The following is a 24,369-nucleotide window of genomic DNA, read 5'->3' on the forward strand; positions in this document are numbered from 1 at the left end:
ACTTTAAACTATTCAACTGAAGAAAATAATAAATTATATTGCAAAATAACCAATTAATTAACAAAAATAGCTCTCGAGCAAACACTCTCCAGCAAACACTCACTCACAGCTCAAACACTCGCACCTGTCGTCACTTCTCCAATCAGGAAATGCGCATTAAGGCTGGTATGGCCGTAAGCGAAGGTACATCTCTTGGCACACCATATAAAGTCAAAGTGAGTCTGATAAACAGACATTGCATTCTCAACAATTAGATAAGCAGCTTGAACTTTGGCTCACTCAAAAAGTGGAAGAAATTACATATACTGTAGCCATCACTTTTTAGCACAGATAGTTGGATGAAATACAAACAAACCTTGCAAACATTTCTAAGCGAGGGCACATATTTCAGCCTTGTGGGAAAAAACGGACAAATACAATGACTTCTGACAAATACATCATCAGCAAGAGTTTCCCATGCAGCTATCCTACTAGCCACAATAAATACACAAAAGCTCTGGATGTTGAAAACCTATTGCATTGTTCTGTGCTAAGGAGGAACGCATGTATCGACAATTTCATATTGGAAGCGCATGACACATCATGACCGGGGGGGGGGGGGGGGTTAGAGTGGCTTCTCAACTATCTCCTGATTGAAGTACCAGCGTGGCATAAATACAATGCTGCATTTCGCAACATAATGTTTTGACAAAATGCCAACAATATTTTGCTACAAACAAATGTTTCCACCTTTCGATTGGTCCACAAAGTCTCCTTCACAACTGACTTCAAAGATCTCCATAAGCACAGTCAGTTGACTCAAGTCATCGTTAAGCCTGCCGCCAAGCAACGGTTTGTCATTAACAAAGACATCAGGGTAAAGCGCAAACGAGCACTACCATAAATTTTGCAATTAAGATTCCCACATTTGGAAAATTCACAAGGGGTCAGCACAGCCAGAGTGCAATGGCTGAGCCCCACACTGGGTGAACAACCTTCTTGATCACAGTATCTCTTTTGCTTAGTGGAGTAAAAGTCTCTCCAGTGCCAACATTTTCCGCTAACGGTAACCACTTTGTGTTCTGATAATATCATATCACATCGACCTGCGTTAAATGCCGTTTAGGAATGCAGTTGCACACAGAGTAGTGAAAAAGTAGTTTATTTTGTTTTCTAGATTATATCGGTGAACCACTAGATTCCCATCATGCAACACTGTCGAAAAAATCACCAATTACTTTTTAATATCTTAACCTATCTTATATCACAAATGTTTGCGATATGACGAAATCCATCACATTCAGACACACACACACACACACACACACACACAGACAAATGCATGAAACCAATTGATTTATTATCGATAACATCTCAGATTCTCTTGTGCTTTTGATTTACGCCATAAAAGAAGGGTTGTAATTCAAACATGGAAAACACAGGGCCATCAGACACCAGTCCAGTTCCACTCCTCACCAGCATTACTTCCTTTGATCATTTGAACAGGGCGAGGGAGCACAGAGCACACACAAGCTGCATTCAGTAACAATATTCTTATTTGTCTTATAAATTATAGGGAGTTGCTCCCTGACAACACAAGGAACTTTGATCGTATTAAAAGGGCAGGGGAGACTAGCCCATAGAAGCTGCATTTAGTCAATTCAGCATCAAATGCTTACTACAAGGCAGTGTTGCTGATGAAATAATGCCACACCCCCTAGTGGACAAAAGGCTTACAGCACCTGGTATTCCCATGCGGTCTCCCATCCAAGTACTAACCAGGCCCGACCCTGCTTAGCTTTCCAAGATCAGACGAGATAGGGCGTATTTTTTTATTATAAATTTTTTTTCAATTACAATATTTTATCAAATGTACAATACACAAAAACCGAGAGTAACATAGGCAGGTGAACAATTCACCCCCTATCAAATCAAAGAACTCAAATAAAATACAACAAAAACTAATAAAAGCCTAACATAAATTCCAATCTCACAAAACAGGCATGTTGAAATCAACTCCCGAACAACTATGAAAACCAATAAATTAATAAACATACCAATACTTTCAAAAATTATAAGTGATTCTTCCACCATCCACGTTTGAAATCAACCCACTCCCCTCCACAAAAGCTTCATCAAAACATTCTTTTCCATAACAATAAAACATATCTATATGCTTCTTTAACAATACTACAAAAATATCCCACACCCTTACCTTCTTCCCCTCAAAAAAAGCATAATTCCTCCTACAAAAAATAGCATACCTCAAGAAACTCAAAACAACATTCAACAAACCCACATTAACACCCTCACATTTACCAGACACGCCAAATAACACCAATTCATCCCACACATATTTTTTCAAAATATCACCCCCCCAGTTTCTATGAATCATTCCCTTTACTTTACAAAATAAATCTTTTAACTCCTTACATTCCACAAACAAATGCATTACATTTTCCGGTGACTCACCACATAAGTCACATTCTCTATTTATTTCCCTATTGATTTGATGTAAAACCACTTTTGTATATATACGATTATGCCTTATTTTAAAATCGTTACTTTCACATTCCATACTATTATATTTTACATTTAAAGTTTTCCATATCTTTTTTACGTCCAAAGTCGGAAAAATTCCTTTCCAAACTTTCTCCGCAGCTGGCCTTTTCACATTTTTCTCTACCATTATTTTATAGAATCTTTTCACTGGGATACTAGATAAATGAGCCTTCTCCTTACTGTTACCAATAAACAAATTTGGAAAGACAAATAAATCTTCCCTAACAACTTCACTATTTATTAAATCCACCCATTTACTTGGTATACTTTCTTTTATCTTCTCATACATATTTCTCACTGTTCCCCTACCCACCTCTACATCCCATTCATGGATGGTATCAAAAATAGCTTCCTCAGGAAAAAAAACTGGAAATACCTCATATGTGTAATCTTTTATTTGTGTAAGACCTGCACTCATGAATACTTCACTATATAACACCTTTTCTTTGTACTTAAGTTTCTCATTCAGAAAAACAGGATGATTCATAATTAGGTCAATATGCCCACACTCATAATACACATTAGGCAACAACTCTGCCCATGCATTTAACACTTCTTTATAAAAATCTGGTACCTTTTCACACATTTTCCTTTTAAGACCCATCAACAAACCATTATCTTCACATCCACCACTCTCATCTAAATAGACTTTGAAAAAATGTTTCCAGCCATAATCTAAGCTGTCATACAAATATTTCTTTACTATTTTTATCCTAATAGCTTTTCTTTTAACATCCAAATCTACAAGTTTTAAACCTCCATCATCATAGTCTGCTATCAATGTTTTCTGCGCAATTCTAACACCTTTACCATCCCATATAAAATTAGACACCACATTATTCAATTCATTTAGAACCCACTCTGGCATGTCTAGAACTCCCAAAACATACACAAGTTTAGATGATACCAAAGCATTTACTACAATTATTTTACCTTTTAACTTTAATTTTCTATTTTTCCAGAAATTCAAAGTTTGCTTGATTTTATTGAGGATCCCTGTCTAAGTTATATCCCTTGCCTCTTTCTCCTCTACACCAATATGTACTCCCAGCACCTTCATAAAATCCTTAGCTACCTTAAATGGAATCTCACACTTATTTGCATTGATATCCCCAAAGTACATAATTTCCGTCTTCTCCATATTAACTTCAGCTCCCGATGCCTTACAATAGATATCTATGATTTTCATAATGCTTTCAATGCTACCTACATCCTTCACAGTAAAAGTAGTGTCATCAGCGTACTGATGTATAACACTGACACCACCACCTGCGATTCCCACACCCCTCACCTCTTTGTCTCCAAGTATTAAAACAGCTAAAGGTTCTGTAGAAACACTGTACAACAGAGCTGACAAAGGACAACCCTGCCTTACTGACCTCTTTATAGGGAAAGTATCTGTTAACCTGTTGAGGATGGGGGCGCTGTTGTCACTATTTATGCTAATCGTGTAATTTTTGAAACGGCTTCCCACAAAATTCTTGATCGTACAATATGCATATTATTATTATTATTGGATAGAAAACAGTCTATAGTTTCTATAGGAGTTGAAATTTTGTCTCTAAGTGGAACAGAACCCATTCTACAGCAATTTCCCTGACATGGAGTCAGATTTCAGAAATTTTGGCCCCTGATCTGGAGTCAGTTAAAAGGGCACTGTTATTGCTATGAGTATACGGACACTGCTTACGTCTTCCCCTGGATGCCTTTACGTGATGACGATTTGAATGGGGTCGATTGCGCGTTCACAGGCACTATAAATTAAAAAACCCTGTAGCTAGCAAGTCTTTTCTTGCTGCGTAATGCGCCTGGAGGACATCGACCCGCACTTGTTCCAAGCATTAGTGGAGGGAGTAATATTACTCTGGTCATGTTTCTACTCGTTATGGGAGTTAAAAACATCATAAGGTAGTTAATTTAAAGCGTTTTATAGCAATTTATATCCGTTTAGTGCGATTTTGGGACATTTATTTCTGAAACGCTGTGAATTGCTGGGCACGCTTCCAGTTCATCCCGAACGCAGTTGGCATTTCCACATGGCAAGAGGACAGCTTTCCACCAAAAGACGATTAGACCCAAGAAAGGATCCTTTGCCCAAGATACTGATGGAAGAACAGCTCAAAGTAGGACATTTTTATTATGATAAATCGTGTTTCTGTCGAAAAATGTTAGTGGCTTAGGACGCCATGTTTTTTGACGTAGCTTCGCTTGGCGCAAACTGTATTGAAAAGTAAGGATAATTAAAAAAATGTAATTCCGCGATTGTATTAAGAATTAAATTGTCTATCAATCCCTGTCCACCCTATATTTTTTAGTCACGTTTATGAGTATTTATGTATAAGAGTAGATCACTGTCTAATATGGCGCACGGACATTTTCTCACCAGCTGGGCTACATTTCACATTGTCTAACCATGATTTTGGTGGCTAAATATGCACATTTCGATCAAACTCTATATGGATTGTGTAATATGATGTTACAGGAGTGTCATCTGAAGAATTCTGAGAAGGTTAGTGAAAAAATTAATATATTTTGGCGATGTTGACGTTATCGCTCACTTTGGCTAGAATCAATGCTGGGCTGCTATGTGCTATGTGCTATGCTAATATAACGATTTATTGTGTTTTCGCTGTAAGACACTTAGAAAATCTGAAATATTGTCTGTATTCACAGGATCTGTGTCTTTCGATTCGTGTATGCTGTGTATTTTTACGAAATGTTTGATGATTAGTAAGTAGGTAAACACGTTGCTCATAGTAATTATTCTAGTCCATTTGTGACGGTGGGTGCAATTGTAACCTATGCCATCTACCTGAAATATGCACTTTTTTCTAACAAAACCTATCCCATACCATAAATATGTTATAAGACTGTCATCTGATGAGTTTTTTTCTTGGTTAGGGGCTATCAATATCTTAGTTTAGCCGAATTGGTGATAGCTACTGGTGTTGGTGGACAAATAAAAGATGGTGGATTATGCTAATGTGTTTTTAGGTAATAGATGTACATCTTTACATATTGTGTCTTCCCTGTAAAACATTTTAAAAATCGGACATGTTGGCTGGATTCACAAGATCTGTGTCTTTCATTAGCTGTATTGGACTTTAATGTGTGAAAGTTAAATATTTAAAAAAAAAATTTTTTTTGAATTTCGCGGCACTGGTTTTTCAGTGGGGGTGGGGGGGGAGTGCCGCTAGCGGCACCCTCATCCTAGACAGGTTAACACTCCGTTACATTTAACACAACTTTTTGCTCCACTATACAACAAGTTAATCCAAGATACAAATTTTGGCCCAAAACCGAACCTCTCCAAAGTCTGTATTAGAAAACTATGTTCCACTTTATCAAAAGCTTTCTTAAAATCTAAACTTAAAACTATACCACCTTCATTTTTCATTTGATTAACAACATCTCTAATTGTACAAATTACATCGGCAACATCTCTTCCGGGTATTCCGTAGGCTTGTGTTGATGTAATAATACTTCCAATCACCATTTTCATCCTATTAGCCAAAACTTTACTCAGTATTTTATAATCTGAATTCAGAAGACTAATAGGCCTATAATTTTCTAACTTTTACCTACTGCCTCTATTTTTAAACAAGATGGTTAACATACCAATTGACATAGACTCAGGGATTTCCTTATTCTCTTCCATATACTGAAAAACCTTCAATAAAATGGGTGCCAAAATATCCACAAAAGCTTTATAGAATTCATTTGTTAAACCATCCAAACCTGGACTTTTATTTCCTTGAGTGTTCTCAATTGCTTTCTTGATTTCCACAATTGAAATATCTTCATCACACATCATTCTATCTGCCTGAGATACTTTAGCACTGATTTTCTCCAACACTTTTGCAACACACACTTTGTCCACATCATTATTTTTATAAAGATTTCTGTAAAAGGATTCAACTGAATCTAAGATGTCAACAAAATCATTTACCTTTACACCTTTTTCATTTTCTAATTCTACAATATAACTCTTAAATTTATTTCGTTTTTCAAGCCCCAGAAAAAAGGAAGTACATTTCTCTCCCTCCAAGGCGTACTGTGCCTTACTCCTAACAATAGCCCCTAAACATTTCTTTTTTTCATAAAACCCTAGCTCTGCATGGATTTTCAAATAGTTCACAACATCATAGTCTGGATCAGCATCAGCCTTTTCAAGTTCATGTAACATCCTATTTCTAAGCATTTTTTCTTTCTGCTTATCTAAACGGTTACGATTTTTAGAGTACCTAATACTCCTGTTTTTTACTTTAACTTTCACTTCCTCCCACCATAAACACACATTCTCTTTTAACAGTACATTAGACATTTCATCCTCGATACATTCAACCATTTCCTTTATATAACTTTCTTCCTTTAACAGACTGGCATTTAAACACCAGACACCTCCCCCCCTCATCTCCACAGCAAAACCTATCTGAAATGACATTACTGCATGATCACTGTATGCTGTAAAATTATATGTCATCTTCTGAACCTGATGTACCACATCTACCTTTGCTAAACATAAATCAATTCTACTTTGTTTTAGTTCATTTAACACCACCTGCCTTCTCGAAAACTCTCTTCTATTTACATTTTCAGCCCTCCATATATCTACAAGATTTTCCTTATTCATTAATTCCCGTAAAGCATTTCTAGACGAATCATGTCTGAAACTATCACATCTCGAGACATCCATTCTAGTACACTTCACGTTAAAATCTCCTACTAGTATACAGTTCTCTGAACACAGTGTTCTTAGGTTATTAAACATATCTCTCCTTTCCGCTTCAATATTCGAAGCATAAACATTAATTAGACGAAAAATGACATTTTGCACTTCAAACTCAATAACAATAATTCTTCCCTGATTATCTGCATATACCTGCTTGACATTTTTAACCACATCATTTTTTACCAAAATAGCCACTCCACATGTTTTATCACTTCCGTGACTACAAAAAATGAGCTCAGACCATTTGCTCTTAATCTCCAGCATTTTGGCGTCCGTCCAATTAGTCTCTTGAAAACACCACATGTCCGTTTCAACAGACACCAAAACCTGCTCCAATTTGTTCATATTTCTTAAACTGTTGCCATTTAGTGATGCAACTCTAATCATTGTTAATATATACAGAAATATGGCCAAAAACAAACATGTCATTTCAAAAAATACTTTTTATTTTTTCCAGATCCCGTCACCTCCTTAGCTTTCACTAATGATCTCTTATTTCTAGCAAACCGCTGAAAATCCTCAATATCTATTTCTTCGTCTGACTCCTGACTTGTACTTGTAAGGGGAGCAACATCCAAGCCCTTTGCAAAACACTCTCTAACAGTGCCATCAACTCCAGTGGACCCAGCACTCTCCTTGGTTTCATTTTCACACAGGTTTAAAGCTGGATCAGGCACCTGAGAAGCACCTTGCACCATCTCTACCTGTGTATCCAATTCACCAAGCATTTGCTGCTGCTCCACCTTGTCAGCAGCAGAGACCAAGACTGCGTCTCGAGTACTGCCAGAAGGCATTACATACTCTCCAAGCATATCTATAGCTGTCTCTGGAATCACCTGCGACACACTTTCCATATCACTCTCTTCCTCCCCCTCCATAGTCTCACTCCTCTCAACCTCTTCTTCAGTAATGAGGTCCAGTGTTTGCAGAAATAAGACATCCTTTTCCTTCTTACATTTACATCTGTCCTTAGGTCTGTCACACCTTCTACACATATCACCGATGTTCGAACATTCTCTGGCATAATGTCCTTGTTCACCACATTTATGACATACAAATTCTGGACATTCTTTGAGTATGTGTCCCGGTTGAATACATAGTCTACATACCTTAACTTGGTTATCGTGGATCACTCGGAAATATTCAAATCCTTCTACAGTTTTGAATTTGGTTGAGTAAGGTAATGATTGCACACTGTCCGTAAACTTCACCTTACAAAATCTCGTCCCGTCCACAATGTCCGTTCCTGGCCACATCCTCCTCTTGATTGGTGTTGTTGCGTTCACATTCCATCCTTGTAATTTTTCATGTATTTCCTCATCCGTAATATATGCCGGCAGGTTCAAAAAGGACACCACAAGTTCATCATTTCCCAGTTCTTTCGCCATTATTTGACAGCTCTTTATTTTTAGCCCGTCTAGTAGTCTTTCTTTTCCTTTCGCGTGTGACATGGTTATTTCGTACTTATTTCTGTCCTTCATTCTACATCCCAATATCATTCCACATACTTCTTTTATTCCTCTCAGCAATTCCATCGTTGTTATTTTTTCTTCACCAATAACTTCCACGTTCAACGTCAATTCTTTCTCATATTTTCTTCTCCTCAAATCTTTATTCAACGCTCTTTTTTCTCCATTGTCCATTCTCGTTGTTGTTGTTATTCTTGATGTCGAAGCCATTGTATCCGTCCAATTATTTTACTTAGAATCCCCCAAACAGCTCACGCCGTTGGGGGATAAAAAACGCAAATATTTACAAAGAAAATAAGATACACTCCCCACACAAACTTCCAAACTTAAAGTATATAAACCAACAAAATCAAAAACGATTTTCTCTCTACAAACAATCTGCTGCTCACTCACTTCCTGAAACTTCCAAAAAGGGGCGTATGGCCGTAAGCGAAGGTACATCTCTTGGCACACCATATAAAGTCAAAGTGAGTCTGATAAACAGACATTGCATTCTCAACAATTAGATAAGCAGCTTGAACTTTGGCTCACTCAAAAAGTGGAAGAAATTACATATACTGTAGCCATCACTTTAGGGCACAGATAGTTGGATGAAATACAAACAAACCTTGCAAACATTTCTAAGCGAGGGCACATATTTCAGCCTTGTGGGAAAAAACGGACAAATACAATGACTTCTGACAAATACATCATCAGCAACAGTTTCCCATGCAGCTATCCTACTAGCCACAATAAATACACAAAAGCTCTGGATGTTGAAAACCTATTGCATCGTTCTGTGCTAAGGAGGAACGCATGTATGGACAATTTCATATTGGAAGCGCATGACACATCATGACCGGGGGGGGGGGGGGGGGTTAGAGTGGCTTCTCAACTATCTCCTGATTGAAGTACCAGCGTGGCATAAATACAATGCTGCATTTCGCGACATAATGTTTTGACAAAATGCCAACAATATTTTGCTACAAACAAATGTTTCCACCTTTCGATTGGTCCACAAAGTCTCCTTCACAACTGACTTCAAAGATCTCCATAAGCACAGTCAGTTGACTCAAGTCATCGTTAAGCCTGCCGCCAAGCAACGGTTTATCATTAACAAAGACATCAGGGTAAAGCGCAAACGAGCACTACCATAAATTTTGCAATCGAGATTCCCACATTTGGAAAATTCCCAAGGGGTCAGCACAGCCAGAGTGCAATGGCTGAGCCCCACACCGGGTGAACAACCTTCTTGATCACAGTATCTCTTCTGCTTAGTGGAGGAAAAGTCTCTCCAGTGCCAACATTTTCCGCTATCGCTAACCACTTTGTGTTCTGATAATATCATATCACATCGACCTGCGTTAAATGCCGTTTAGGAATGCACTTGCACACAGAGTAGTGAAAAAGTAGTTTATTTTGTTTTCTAGATTATATCAGTGAACCACTAGATTCCCATCATGCAACACTGTCGAAAAAATCACCAATTACTTTTTAATATCTTAACCTATCTGATATCACAAATGTTTGCGATATGACGAAATCCATCACATTCAGACACACACACACACACACACACACACACACACACACAGACAAATGCATGAAACCAATTGATTTATTATCGAGAACATCTCAGATTCTCTTGTGCTTTTGATTTACTCCATAAAAGAAGGGTTGTAAATTCAAACATGGAAAACACAGGGCCATCAGACACCAGTCCAGTTCCACTCCTCACCAGCATTATTTCCTTTGATCATTTGAACAGGGCGAGGGAGAACAGAGCACACACAAGCTGCATTCAGTAACAATATTCTTATTTGTCTGATAAATAAAAGGGAGTTGCTCCCTGACAACACAAGGAACTTTGATCGTATTAAAAGGGCAGGGGAGACTAGCCCATAGAAGCTGCATTTAGTCAATTCAGCATCAAATGCTTACTACAAGGCAGTGTTGCTGATGAAATAATGCCACACCCCCTAGTGGACAAAAGGCTTACAGCACCTGGTATTCCCAGGCGGTCTCCCATCCAAGTACTAACCAGGCCCGACCCTGCTTAGCTTTCCAAGATCAGACGAGATAGGGCGTATTTTTTTTATTTTTTTATTATTATTATAAAAAATGTCAAATTAATTTACAACCAAATCACATAACCACCAACAATCCTTCAACCAATTTCACTCCCTGTACATCAGAAACAAAACCAATTTTCCAAAACACCAATAACTCATATTATTAAAAAAACAAAATCAACAAAACATTACAACAAATAAAACAATTACACCATCCTTATTCACTAATCAACTTAAAATACATAATCTAATAAACATTATACATACACCATTTCAGAAGTTAACCCTAAATCCCCCTCCTCCCTCCTCCATAGACACTAAAGTACTCCCCTTTATAAACATACTTTCAAATTTCTCTAGTTTTGCATTATACATTAATTCCAACTGCTTTCAATAAACCTGCTTTAAAGATTACCCAAACATTCAATTTTTTCCCTTCAAAATGTTTCATATTCCTTCTACAGTAAATTGCATACCTCACAAAACTCAAAACAAGATTCAACAGGTACACATTCACACCCAAACATTTCCCCACTACTCCAAATAATAATAATCTATCCCATGCAAAGCTTTATATAAACTCTTTTCTCCAGTTCCTCCACAACAAAAGTTTTACCTCATTGAAAAAATCTGTCAGACATGGACATTCAACAAATAAATGCATCAAAGACTCTGGCTTCATCATACACACATCACATTCCCGCCGTACATCACGGTTTATCTGATGTAAAATAATATTTGTGTATATACGATTATGCCGTAACATAAAATCCATGTTCTCACAATTTCGTTTATTCCCAAACAAAACAAAATTCTCCCACATCAAAGAAACATCCAAATCAATAAACATTTTTCTCCACATCCTCTCAGCCGCAGGCCTCACACACACAGACTTCAACATACACTTCAACAAATCATGTTGAAATACAGAAATAATCACTTTTCCATAAACAAGCTCTAAATCATGTTTGATGCACTCTGTAAGTTAAACTTTTGCAGTACTGTTAAAACTCGATGATAGGAACACTGTGGACAGTTTTCAGCAAGCTGCAACCTTGAAATACAGAAATAAACACTTTTCCAAAAACAAGCTCCAAATCATGTTGAAATAAAGAAATAATCACTTTTCCATAAACAAGCTCTAAATCATGTTTGATGCACTCTGTAAGTTAAACTTGTGCAGTACTGTTAAAACTCGATGATAGGAACACTGTGGACAGTTTTCAGCAAGCTGCAACCTTGAAATACAGAAATAAACACTTTTCCAAAAACAAGCTCCAAATCATGTTGAAATACAGAAATAATCACTTTTCCATAAACAAGCTCTAAATCATGTTTGATGCACTCTGTAATTTAAACTTTTGCAGTACTGTTAAAACTCGATGATAGGAACACTGTGGACAATTTTCAGCAAGCTGCAACCTTGAAATACAGAAATAAACACTTTTCCAAAAACAAGCTCCAAATCATGTTGAAATACAGAAATAATCACTTTTCCATAAACAAGCTCTAAATCATGTTTGATGCACTCTGTAAGTTAAACTTTTGCAGTACTTTTAAAACTCGATGATAGGAACACTGTGGACAGTTTTCAGCAAGCTGCAACCTTGAAATACAGAAATAAACACTTTTCCAAAAACAAGCTCCAAATCATGTTGAAATACAGAAATAATCAATTTTCCATAAACAAGCTCCAAATCATGTTTGATGCACTCTGTAAGTTAAACTTTTGCAGTACTTTTAAAACTCGATGATAGGAACACTGTGGACAGTTTTCAGCAAGCTGCAACCTTGAATTACAGAAATAAACACTTTTCCAAAAACAAGCTCTAAATCATGTTGAAAAACTGAAAAAAACACTTTTCCAAAAACAAGCTCCAAATCATGTTGAAATACAGAAATAATCACTTTTCCATAAACAAGCTCTAAATCATGTTTGATGCACTCTGTAAGTTAAACTTTTGCAGTACTGTTAAAACTCGATGATAGGAACACTGTGGACAGTTTTCAGCAAGCTGCAACCTTGAATTACAGAAATAAACACTTTTCCAAAAACAAGCTCTAAATCATGTTGAAAAACTGAAAAAAACACTTTTTCATAAACAAGCTCCAAATCATGTTGAAATACAGAAATAAACACTTTTCCAAAAACAAGCTCCAAATCATGTTGAAATACAGAAATAATCACTTTTCCATAAACAAGCTCTAAATCATGTTTGATGCACTCTGTAAGTTAAACTTTTGCAGTACTTTTAAAACTCGATGATAGGAACACTGTGGACAGTTTTCAGCAAGCTGCAACCTTGAAATACAGAAATAAACACTTTTCCAAAAACAAGCTCCAAATCATGTTGAAATACAGAAATAATCAATTTTCCATAAACAAGCTCCAAATCATGTTTGATGCACTCTGTAAGTTAAACTTTTGCAGTACTTTTAAAACTCGATGATAGGAACACTGTGGACAGTTTTCAGCAAGCTGCAACCTTGAATTACAGAAATAAACACTTTTCCAAAAACAAGCTCTAAATCATGTTGAAAAACTGAAAAAAACACTTTTCCAAAAACAAGCTCCAAATCATGTTGAAATACAGAAATAATCACTTTTCCATAAACAAGCTCTAAATCATGTTTGATGCACTCTGTAAGTTAAACTTTTGCAGTACTGTTAAAACTCGATGATAGGAACACTGTGGACAGTTTTCAGCAAGCTGCAACCTTGAATTACAGAAATAAACACTTTTCCAAAAACAAGCTCTAAATCATGTTGAAAAACTGAAAAAAACACTTTTTCATAAACAAGCTCCAAATCATGTTGAAATACAGAAATAAACACTTTTCCAAAAACAAGCTCCAAATCATGTTGAAATACAGAAATAATCACTTTTCCATAAACAAGCTCTAAATCATGTTTGATGCACTCTGTAAGTTAAACTTTTGCAGTACTGTTAAAACTCGATGATAGGAACACTGTGGACAGTTTTCAGCAAGCTGCAACCTTGAAATACAGAAATAAACACTTTTCCAAAAACAAGCTCTAAATCATGTTGAAAAACTGAAAAAAAGACTTTTTCATAAACAAGCTCCAAATCATGTTGAATTACAGAAATAAACACTTTTCCATAAACAAGCTCCAAATCATGTTGAAATACAGAAATAAACACTTTTCCAAAAACAAGCTCCAAATCATGTTGAAATACAGAAATAATCACTTTTCCATAAACAAGCTCTAAATCATGTTTGATGCACTCTGTAAGTTAAACTTTTGCAGTACTGTTAAAACTCGATGATAGGAACACTGTGGACAATTTTCAGCAAGCTGCAACCTTGAATTACAGAAATAAATACTTTTCCAAAAACAAGCTCTAAATCATGTTGAAAAACTGAAAAAAACACTTTTTCATAAACAAGCTCCAAATCATGTTGAATTACAGAAATAAACACTTTTCCAAAAACAAGCTCCAAATCATGTTGAAATACAGAAATAATCACTTTTCCATAAACAAGCTCCAAATCATGTTGAATTACAGAAATAAACACTTTTCCAAAAACAAGCTCCAAATCATGTTGAAATTCAGAAATAATTACTTTTCCATAAACAAGCTCTAAATCATGTTTGATGCACTCTGTAAGTTAAACTTTTGCAGTACTGTTAAAACTCGATGATAGGAACACTGTGGACAGTTTTCAGCAAGCTGCAACCTTGAAATACAGAAATAAACACTTTTCCAAAAACAAGCTCCAAATCATGTTGAAATACAGAAATAATCACTTTTCCATAAACAAGCTCCAAATCATGTTTGATGCACTCTGTAAGTTAAACTTTTGCAGTACTGTTAAAACTCGATGATAGGCACACTGGACAGTTTTCAGCAAGCTGCAACCTTGAATTACAGAAATAAACACTTTTCCAAAAACAAGCTCCAAATCATGTTGAAATACAGAAATAATCACTTTTCCATAAACAAGCTCTAAATCATGTTTGATGCACTCTGTAAGTTAAACTTTTGCAGTACTGTTAAAACTCGATGATAGGAACACTGTGGACAGTTTTCAGCAAGCTGCAACCTTGAAATACAGAAATAAACACTTTTCCAAAAACAAGCTCCAAATCATGTTGAAATACAGAAATAATCACTTTTCCATAAACAAGCTCCAAATCATGTTTGATGCACTCTGTAAGTTAAACTTTTGCAGTATTGTTAAAACTCGATGATAGGCACACTGGACAGTTTTCAGCAAGCTGCAACCTTGAAATACAGAAATAAACACTTTTCCAAAAACAAGCTCCAAATCATGTTGAAATACAGAAATAATCACTTTTCCATAAACAAGCTCTAAATCATGTTTGATGCACTCTGTAAGTTAAACTTTTGCAGTACTGTTAAAACTCGATGATAGGAACACTGTGGACAGTTTTCAGCAAGCTGTAACCTTGAATTACAGAAATAAACACTTTTCCAAAAACAAGCTCTAAATCATGTTGAAAAACTGAAAAAAACACTTTTTCATAAACAAGCTCCAAATCATGTTGAAATACAGAAATAAACACTTTTCCATAAACAAGCTCTAAATCATGTTTGATGCACTCTGTAAGTTAAACTTTTGCAGTACTGTTAAAACTCGATGATAGGAACACTGTGGACAGTTTTCAGCAAGCTGCAACCTTGAATTACAGAAATAAACACTTTTCCAAAAACAAGCTCTAAATCATGTTGAAAAACTGAAAAAAACACTTTTTCATAAACAAGCTCCAAATCATGTTGAAATACAGAAATAAACACTTTTCCAAAAACAAGCTCCAAATCATGTTGAAATACAGAAATAATCACTTTTCCATAAACAAGCTCTAAATCATGTTTGATGCACTCTGTAAGTTAAACTTTTGCAGTACTGTTAAAACTCGATGATAGGAACACTGTGGACAATTTTCAGCAAGCTGCAACCTTGAATTACAGAAATAAATACTTTTCCAAAAACAAGCTCTAAATCATGTTGAAAAACTGAAAAAAACACTTTTTCATAAACAAGCTCCAAATCATGTTGAAATACAGAAATAAACACTTTTCCATAAACAAGCTCTAAATCATGTTTGATGCACTCTGTAAGTTAAACTTTTGCAGTACTGTTAAAACTCGATGATAGGAACACTGTGGACAGTTTTCAGCAAGCTGCAACCTTGAATTACAGAAATAAACACTTTTCCAAAAACAAGTTCTAAATCATGTTGAAAAACTGAAAAAAACACTTTTTCATAAACAAGCTCCAAATCATGTTGAAATACAGAAATAAACACTTTTCCAAAAACAAGCTCCAAATCATGTTGAAATACAGAAATAATCACTTTTCCATAAACAAGCTCCAAATCATGTTGAATTACAGAAATAAACACTTTTCCAAAAACAAGCTCCAAATCATGTTGAAATTCAGAAATAATTACTTTTCCATAAACAAGCTCTAAATCATGTTTGATGCACTCTGTAAGTTAAACTTTTTCAGTACTGTTAAAACTCGATGATAGGAACACTGTGGACAGTTTTCAGCAAGCTGCAACCTTGAAATACAGAAATAAACACTTTTCCAAAAACAAGCTCCAAATCATGTTGAAATACAGAAATAATCACTTTTCCATAAACAAGCTCCAAATCATGTTTGATGCACTCTGTAAGTTAAACTTTTGCAGTACTGTTAAAACTCGATGATAGGCACACTGGACAGTTTTCAGCAAGCTGCAACCTTGAATTACAGAAATAAACACTTTTCCAAAAACAAGCTCCAAATCATGTTGAAATACAGAAATAATCACTTTTCCATAAACAAGCTCTAAATCATGTTTGATGCACTCTGTAAGTTAAACTTTTGCAGTACTGTTAAAACTCGATGATAGGAACACTGTGGACAGTTTTCAGCAAGCTGCAACCTTGAAATACAGAAATAAACACTTTTCCAAAAACAAGCTCCAAATCATGTTGAAATACAGAAATAATCACTTTTCCATAAACAAGCTCCAAATCATGTTTGATGCACTCTGTAAGTTAAACTTTTGCAGTATTGTTAAAACTCGATGATAGGCACACTGGACAGTTTTCAGCAAGCTGCAACCTTGAAATACAGAAATAAACACTTTTCCAAAAACAAGCTCCAAATCATGTTGAAATACAGAAATAATCACTTTTCCATAAACAAGCTCTAAATCATGTTTGATGCACTCTGTAAGTTAAACTTTTGCAGTACTGTTAAAACTCGATGATAGGAACACTGTGGACAGTTTTCAGCAAGCTGTAACCTTGAATTACAGAAATAAACACTTTTCCAAAAACAAGCTCTAAATCATGTTGAAAAACTGAAAAAAACACTTTTTCATAAACAAGCTCCAAATCATGTTGAAATACAGAAATAAACACTTTTCCATAAACAAGCTCTAAATCATGTTTGATGCACTCTGTAAGTTAAACTTTTGCAGTACTGTTAAAACTCGATGATAGGAACACTGTGGACAGTTTTCAGCAAGCTGCAACCTTGAATTACAGAAATAAACACTTTTCCAAAAACAAGCTCTAAATCATGTTGAAAAACTGAAAAAAACACTTTTTCATAAACAAGCTCCAAATCATGTTGAAATACAGAAATAAACACTTTTCCAAAAACAAGCTCCAAATCATGTTGAAATACAGAAATAATCACTTTTCCATAAACAAGCTCTAAATCATGTTTGATGCACTCTGTAAGTTAAACTTTTGCAGTACTGTTAAAACTCGATGATAGGAACACTGTGGACAATTTTCAGCAAGCTGCAACCTTGAATTACAGAAATAAATACTTTTCCAAAAACAAGCTCTAAATCATGTTGAAAAACTGAAAAAAACACTTTTTCATAAACAAGCTCCAAATCATGTTGAAATACAGAAATAAACACTTTTCCATAAACAAGCTCTAAATCATGTTTGATGCACTCTGTAAGTTAAACTTTTGCAGTACTGTTAAAACTCGATGATAGGAACACTGTGGACAGTTTTCAGCAAGCTGCAACCTTGAATTACAGAAATAAACACTTTTCCAAAAACAAGCTCTAAATCATGTTGAAAAACTGAAAAAAACACTTTTTCATAAACAAGCTCCAAATCATGTTGAAATACAGAAATAAACACTTTTCCAAAAACAAGCTCCAAATCATGTTGAAATACAGAAATAATCACTTTTCCATAAACAAGCTCTAAATCATGTTTGATGCACTCTGTAAGTTAAACTTTTGCAGTACTGTTAAAACTCGATGATAGGAACACTGTGGACAATTTTCAGCAAGCTGCAACCTTGAATTACAGAAATAAATACTTTTCCAAAAACAAGCTCTAAATCATGTTGAAAAACTGAAAAAAACACTTTTTCATAAACAAGCTCCAAATCATGTTGAATTACAGAAATAAACACTTTTCCATAAACAAGCTCCAAATCATGTTGAAATACAGAAATAAACACTTTTCCAAAAACAAGCTCCAAATCATGTTGAAATACAGAAATAATCACTTTTCCATAAACAAGCTCTAAATCATGTTTGATGCACTCTGTAAGTTAAACTTTTGCAGTACTGTTAAAACTCGATGATAGGAACACTGTGGACAATTTTCAGCAAGCTGCAACCTTGAATTACAGAAATAAATACTTTTCCAAAAACAAGCTCTAAATCATGTTGAAAAACTGAAAAAAACACTTTTTCATAAACAAGCTCCAAATCATGTTGAATTACAGAAATAAACACTTTTCCAAAAACAAGCTCCAAATCATGTTGAAATACAGAAATAATCACTTTTCCATAAACAAGCTCCAAATCATGTTGAATTACAGAAATAAACACTTTTCCAAAAACAAGCTCCAAATCATGTTGAAATTCAGAAATAATTACTTTTCCATAAACAAGCTCTAAATCATGTTTGATGCACTCTGTAAGTTAAACTTTTGCAGTACTGTTAAAACTCGATGATAGGAACACTGTGGACAGTTTTCAGCAAGCTGCAACCTTGAAATACAGAAATAAACACTTTTCCAAAAACAAGCTCCAAATCATGTTGAAATACAGAAATAATCACTTTTCCATAAACAAGCTCCAAATCATGTTTGATGCACTCTGTAAGTTAAACTTTTGCAGTACTGTTAAAACTCGATGATAGGAACACTGTGGACAGTTTTCAGCAAGCTGCAACCTTGAATTACAGAAATAAACACTTTTCCAAAAACAAGCTCTAAATCATGTTGAAAAACTGAAAATAACACTTTTTCATAAACAAGCTCCAAATCATGTTGAAATACAGAAATAAACACTTTTCCATAAACAAGCTCTAAATCATGTTTGATGCACTCTGTAAGTTAAACTTTTGCAGTACTGTTAAAACTCGATGATAGGAACACTGTGGACAGTTTTCAGCAAGCTGCAACCTTGAATTACAGAAATAAACACTTTTCCAAAAACAAGCTCTAAATCATGTTGAAAAACTGAAAAAAACACTTTTTCATAAACAAGCTCCAAATCATGTTGAATTACAGAAATAAACACTTTTCCAAAAACAAGCTCCAAATCATGTTGAAATACAGAAATAATCACTTTTCCATAAACAAGCTCCAAATCATGTTGAATTACAGAAATAAACACTTTTCCAAAAACAAGCTCCAAATCATGTTGAAATACAGAAATAATCACTTTTCCATAAACAAGCTCTAAATCATGTTTGATGCACTCTGTAAGTTAAACTTTTGCAGTACTTTTAAAACTCGATGATAGGAACACTGTGGACAGTTTTCAGCAAGCTGCAACCTTGAAATACAGAAATAAACTCTTTTCCAAAAACAAGCTCCAAATCATGTTGAAATACAGAAATAATCACTTTTCCATAAACAAGCTCCAAATCATGTTTGATGCACTCTGTAAGTTAAACTTTTGCAGTACTGTTAAAACTCGATGATAGGCACACTGGACAGTTTTCAGCAAGCTGCAACCTTGAATTACAGAAATAAACACTTTTCCAAAAACAAGCTCCAAATCATGTTGAAATACAGAAATAATCACTTTTCCATAAACAAGCTCTAAATCATGTTTGATGCACTCTTTAAGTTAAACTTTTGCATTACTGTTAAAACTCGATGATAGGAACACTGTGGACAGTTTTCAGCAAGCTGCAACCTTGAAATACAGAAATAAACACTTTTCCAAAAACAAGCTCCAAATCATGTTGAAATACAGAAATAATCACTTTTCCATAAACAAGCTCTAAATCATGTTTGATATGCACTCTGTAAGTTAAACTTTTGCAGTACTGTTAAAACTCGATGATAGGAACACTGTGGACAGTTTTCAGCAAGCTGTAACCTTGAATTACAGAAATAAACACTTTTCCAAAAACAAGCTCTAAATCATGTTGAAAAACTGAAAAAAACACTTTTTCATAAACAAGCTCCAAATCATGTTGAAATACAGAAATAAACACTTTTCCATAAACAAGCTCTAAATCATGTTTGATGCACTCTGTAAGTTAAACTTTTGCAGTACTGTTAAAACTCGATGATAGGAACACTGTGGACAGTTTTCAGCAAGCTGCAACCTTGAATTACAGAAATAAACACTTTTCCAAAAACAAGCTCTAAATCATGTTGAAAAACTGAAAAAAACACTTTTTCATAAACAAGCTCCAAATCATGTTGAAATACAGAAATAAACACTTTTCCAAAAACAAGCTCCAAATCATGTTGAAATACAGAAATAATCACTTTTCCATAAACAAGCTCTAAATCATGTTTGATGCACTCTGTAAGTTAAACTTTTGCAGTACTGTTAAAACTCGATGATAGGAACACTGTGGACAATTTTCAGCAAGCTGCAACCTTGAATTACAGAAATAAATACTTTTCCAAAAACAAGCTCTAAATCATGTTGAAAAACTGAAAAAAACACTTTTTCATAAACAAGCTCCAAATCATGTTGAAATACAGAAATAAACACTTTTCCATAAACAAGCTCTAAATCATGTTTGATGCACTCTGTAAGTTAAACTTTTGCAGTACTGTTAAAACTCGATGATAGGAACACTGTGGACAGTTTTCAGCAAGCTGCAACCTTGAATTACAGAAATAAACACTTTTCCAAAAACAAGCTCTAAATCATGTTGAAAAACTGAAAAAAACACTTTTTCATAAACAAGCTCCAAATCATGTTGAAATACAGAAATAAACACTTTTCCAAAAACAAGCTCCAAATCATGTTGAAATACAGAAATAATCACTTTTCCATAAACAAGCTCTAAATCATGTTTGATGCACTCTGTAAGTTAAACTTTTGCAGTACTGTTAAAACTCGATGATAGGAACACTGTGGACAATTTTCAGCAAGCTGCAACCTTGAATTACAGAAATAAATACTTTTCCAAAAACAAGCTCTAAATCATGTTGAAAAACTGAAAAAAACACTTTTTCATAAACAAGCTCCAAATCATGTTGAATTACAGAAATAAACACTTTTCCATAAACAAGCTCCAAATCATGTTGAAATACAGAAATAAACACTTTTCCAAAAACAAGCTCCAAATCATGTTGAAATACAGAAATAATCACTTTTCCATAAACAAGCTCTAAATCATGTTTGATGCACTCTGTAAGTTAAACTTTTGCAGTACTGTTAAAACTCGATGATAGGAACACTGTGGACAATTTTCAGCAAGCTGCAACCTTGAATTACAGAAATAAATACTTTTCCAAAAACAAGCTCTAAATCATGTTGAAAAACTGAAAAAAACACTTTTTCATAAACAAGCTCCAAATCATGTTGAATTACAGAAATAAACACTTTTCCAAAAACAAGCTCCAAATCATGTTGAAATACAGAAATAATCACTTTTCCATAAACAAGCTCCAAATCATGTTGAATTACAGAAATAAACACTTTTCCAAAAACAAGCTCCAAATCATGTTGAAATTCAGAAATAATTACTTTTCCATAAACAAGCTCTAAATCATGTTTGATGCACTCTGTAAGTTAAACTTTTGCAGTACTGTTAAAACTCGATGATAGGAACACTGTGGACAGTTTTCAGCAAGCTGCAACCTTGAAATACAGAAATAAACACTTTTCCAAAAACAAGCTCCAAATCATGTTGAAATACAGAAATAATCACTTTTCCATAAACAAGCTCCAAATCATGTTTGATGCACTCTGTAAGTTAAACTTTTGCAGTACTGTTAAAACTCGATGATAGGAACACTGTGGACAGTTTTCAGCAAGCTGCAACCTTGAATTACAGAAATAAACACTTTTCCAAAAACAAGCTCTAAATCATGTTGAAAAACTGAAAATAACACTTTTTCATAAACAAGCTCCAAATCATGTTGAAATACAGAAATAAACACTTTTCCATAAACAAGCTCTAAATCATGTTTGATGCACTCTGTAAGTTAAACTTTTGCAGTACTGTTAAAACTCGATGATAGGAACACTGTGGACAGTTTTCAGCAAGCTGCAACCTTGAATTACAGAAATAAACACTTTTCCAAAAACAAGCTCTAAATCATGTTGAAAAACTGAAAAAAACACTTTTTCATAAACAAGCTCCAAATCATGTTGAATTACAGAAATAAACACTTTTCCAAAAACAAGCTCCAAATCATGTTGAAATACAGAAATAATCACTTTTCCATAAACAAGCTCCAAATCATGTTGAATTACAGAAATAAACACTTTTCCAAAAACAAGCTCCAAATCATGTTGAAATACAGAAATAATCACTTTTCCATAAACAAGCTCTAAATCATGTTTGATGCACTCTGTAAGTTAAACTTTTGCAGTACTTTTAAAACTCGATGATAGGAACACTGTGGACAGTTTTCAGCAAGCTGCAACCTTGAAATACAGAAATAAACTCTTTTCCAAAAACAAGCTCCAAATCATGTTGAAATACAGAAATAATCACTTTTCCATAAACAAGCTCCAAATCATGTTTGATGCACTCTGTAAGTTAAACTTTTGCAGTACTGTTAAAACTCGATGATAGGCACACTGGACAGTTTTCAGCAAGCTGCAACCTTGAATTACAGAAATAAACACTTTTCCAAAAACAAGCTCCAAATCATGTTGAAATACAGAAATAATCACTTTTCCATAAACAAGCTCTAAATCATGTTTGATGCACTCTTTAAGTTAAACTTTTGCATTACTGTTAAAACTCGATGATAGGAACACTGTGGACAGTTTTCAGCAAGCTGCAACCTTGAAATACAGAAATAAACACTTTTCCAAAAACAAGCTCCAAATCATGTTGAAATACAGAAATAATCACTTTTCCATAAACAAGCTCTAAATCATGTTTGATATGCACTCTGTAAGTTAAACTTTTGCAGTACTGTTAAAACTCGATGATAGGAACACTGTGGACAGTTTTCAGCAAGCTGTAACCTTGAATTACAGAAATAAACACTTTTCCAAAAACAAGCTCTAAATCATGTTGAAAAACTGAAAAAAACACTTTTTCATAAACAAGCTCCAAATCATGTTGAAATACAGAAATAAACACTTTTCCAAAAACAAGCTCCAAATCATGTTGAAATACAGAAATAATCACTTTTCCATAAACAAGCTCTAAATCATGTTTGATGCACTCTGTAAGTTAAACTTTTGCAGTACTGTTAAAACTCGATGATAGGAACACTGTGGACAATTTTCAGCAAGCTGCAACCTTGAATTACAGAAATAAACACTTTTCCATAAACAAGCTCCAAATCATGTTGAAATACAGAAATAAACACTTTTCCAAAAACAAGCTCCAAATCATGTTGAAATACAGAAATAATCACTTTTCCATAAACAAGCTCTAAATCATGTTTGATGCACTCTGTAAGTTAAACTTTTGCAGTACTGTTAAAACTCGATGATAGGAACACTGTGGACAATTTTCAGCAAGCTGCAACCTTGAATTACAGAAATAAATACTTTTCCAAAAACAAGCTCTAAATCATGTTGAAAAACTGAAAAAAACACTTTTTCATAAACAAGCTCCAAATCATGTTGAATTACAGAAATAAACACTTTTCCAAAAACAAGCTCCAAATCATGTTGAAATACAGAAATAATCACTTTTCCATAAACAAGCTCCAAATCATGTTGAATTACAGAAATAAACACTTTTCCAAAAACAAGCTCCAAATCATGTTGAAATTCAGAAATAATTACTTTTCCATAAACAAGCTCTAAATCATGTTTGATGCACTCTGTAAGTTAAACTTTTGCAGTACTGTTAAAACTCGATGATAGGAACACTGTGGACAGTTTTCAGCAAGCTGCAACCTTGAAATACAGAAATAAACACTTTTCCAAAAACAAGCTCCAAATCATGTTGAAATACAGAAATAATCACTTTTCCATAAACAAGCTCCAAATCATGTTTGATGCACTCTGTAAGTTAAACTTTTGCAGTACTGTTAAAACTCGATGATAGGAACACTGTGGACAGTTTTCAGCAAGCTGCAACCTTGAATTACAGAAATAAACACTTTTCCAAAAACAAGCTCTAAATCATGTTGAAAAACTGAAAATAACACTTTT

At 34.5% G+C, this 24,369-nt stretch overlaps 2 pseudogenes; both read right to left on the minus strand.

Annotated features, from left to right (window-relative positions):
• Positions 1-857: 857 nt before the first annotated feature.
• LOC129842552 (U1 spliceosomal RNA) lies at positions 858-1,012 on the minus strand (annotated as a pseudogene).
• Positions 1,013-9,852: 8,840 nt separating this feature from the next.
• LOC129842553 (U1 spliceosomal RNA) lies at positions 9,853-10,002 on the minus strand (annotated as a pseudogene).
• Positions 10,003-24,369: the final 14,367 nt, after the last annotated feature.

This window comes from Salvelinus fontinalis, unplaced genomic scaffold, assembly GCF_029448725.1.
Source record: "Salvelinus fontinalis isolate EN_2023a unplaced genomic scaffold, ASM2944872v1 scaffold_0051, whole genome shotgun sequence".
Lineage (NCBI taxonomy): Eukaryota > Metazoa > Chordata > Actinopteri > Salmoniformes > Salmonidae > Salvelinus > Salvelinus fontinalis.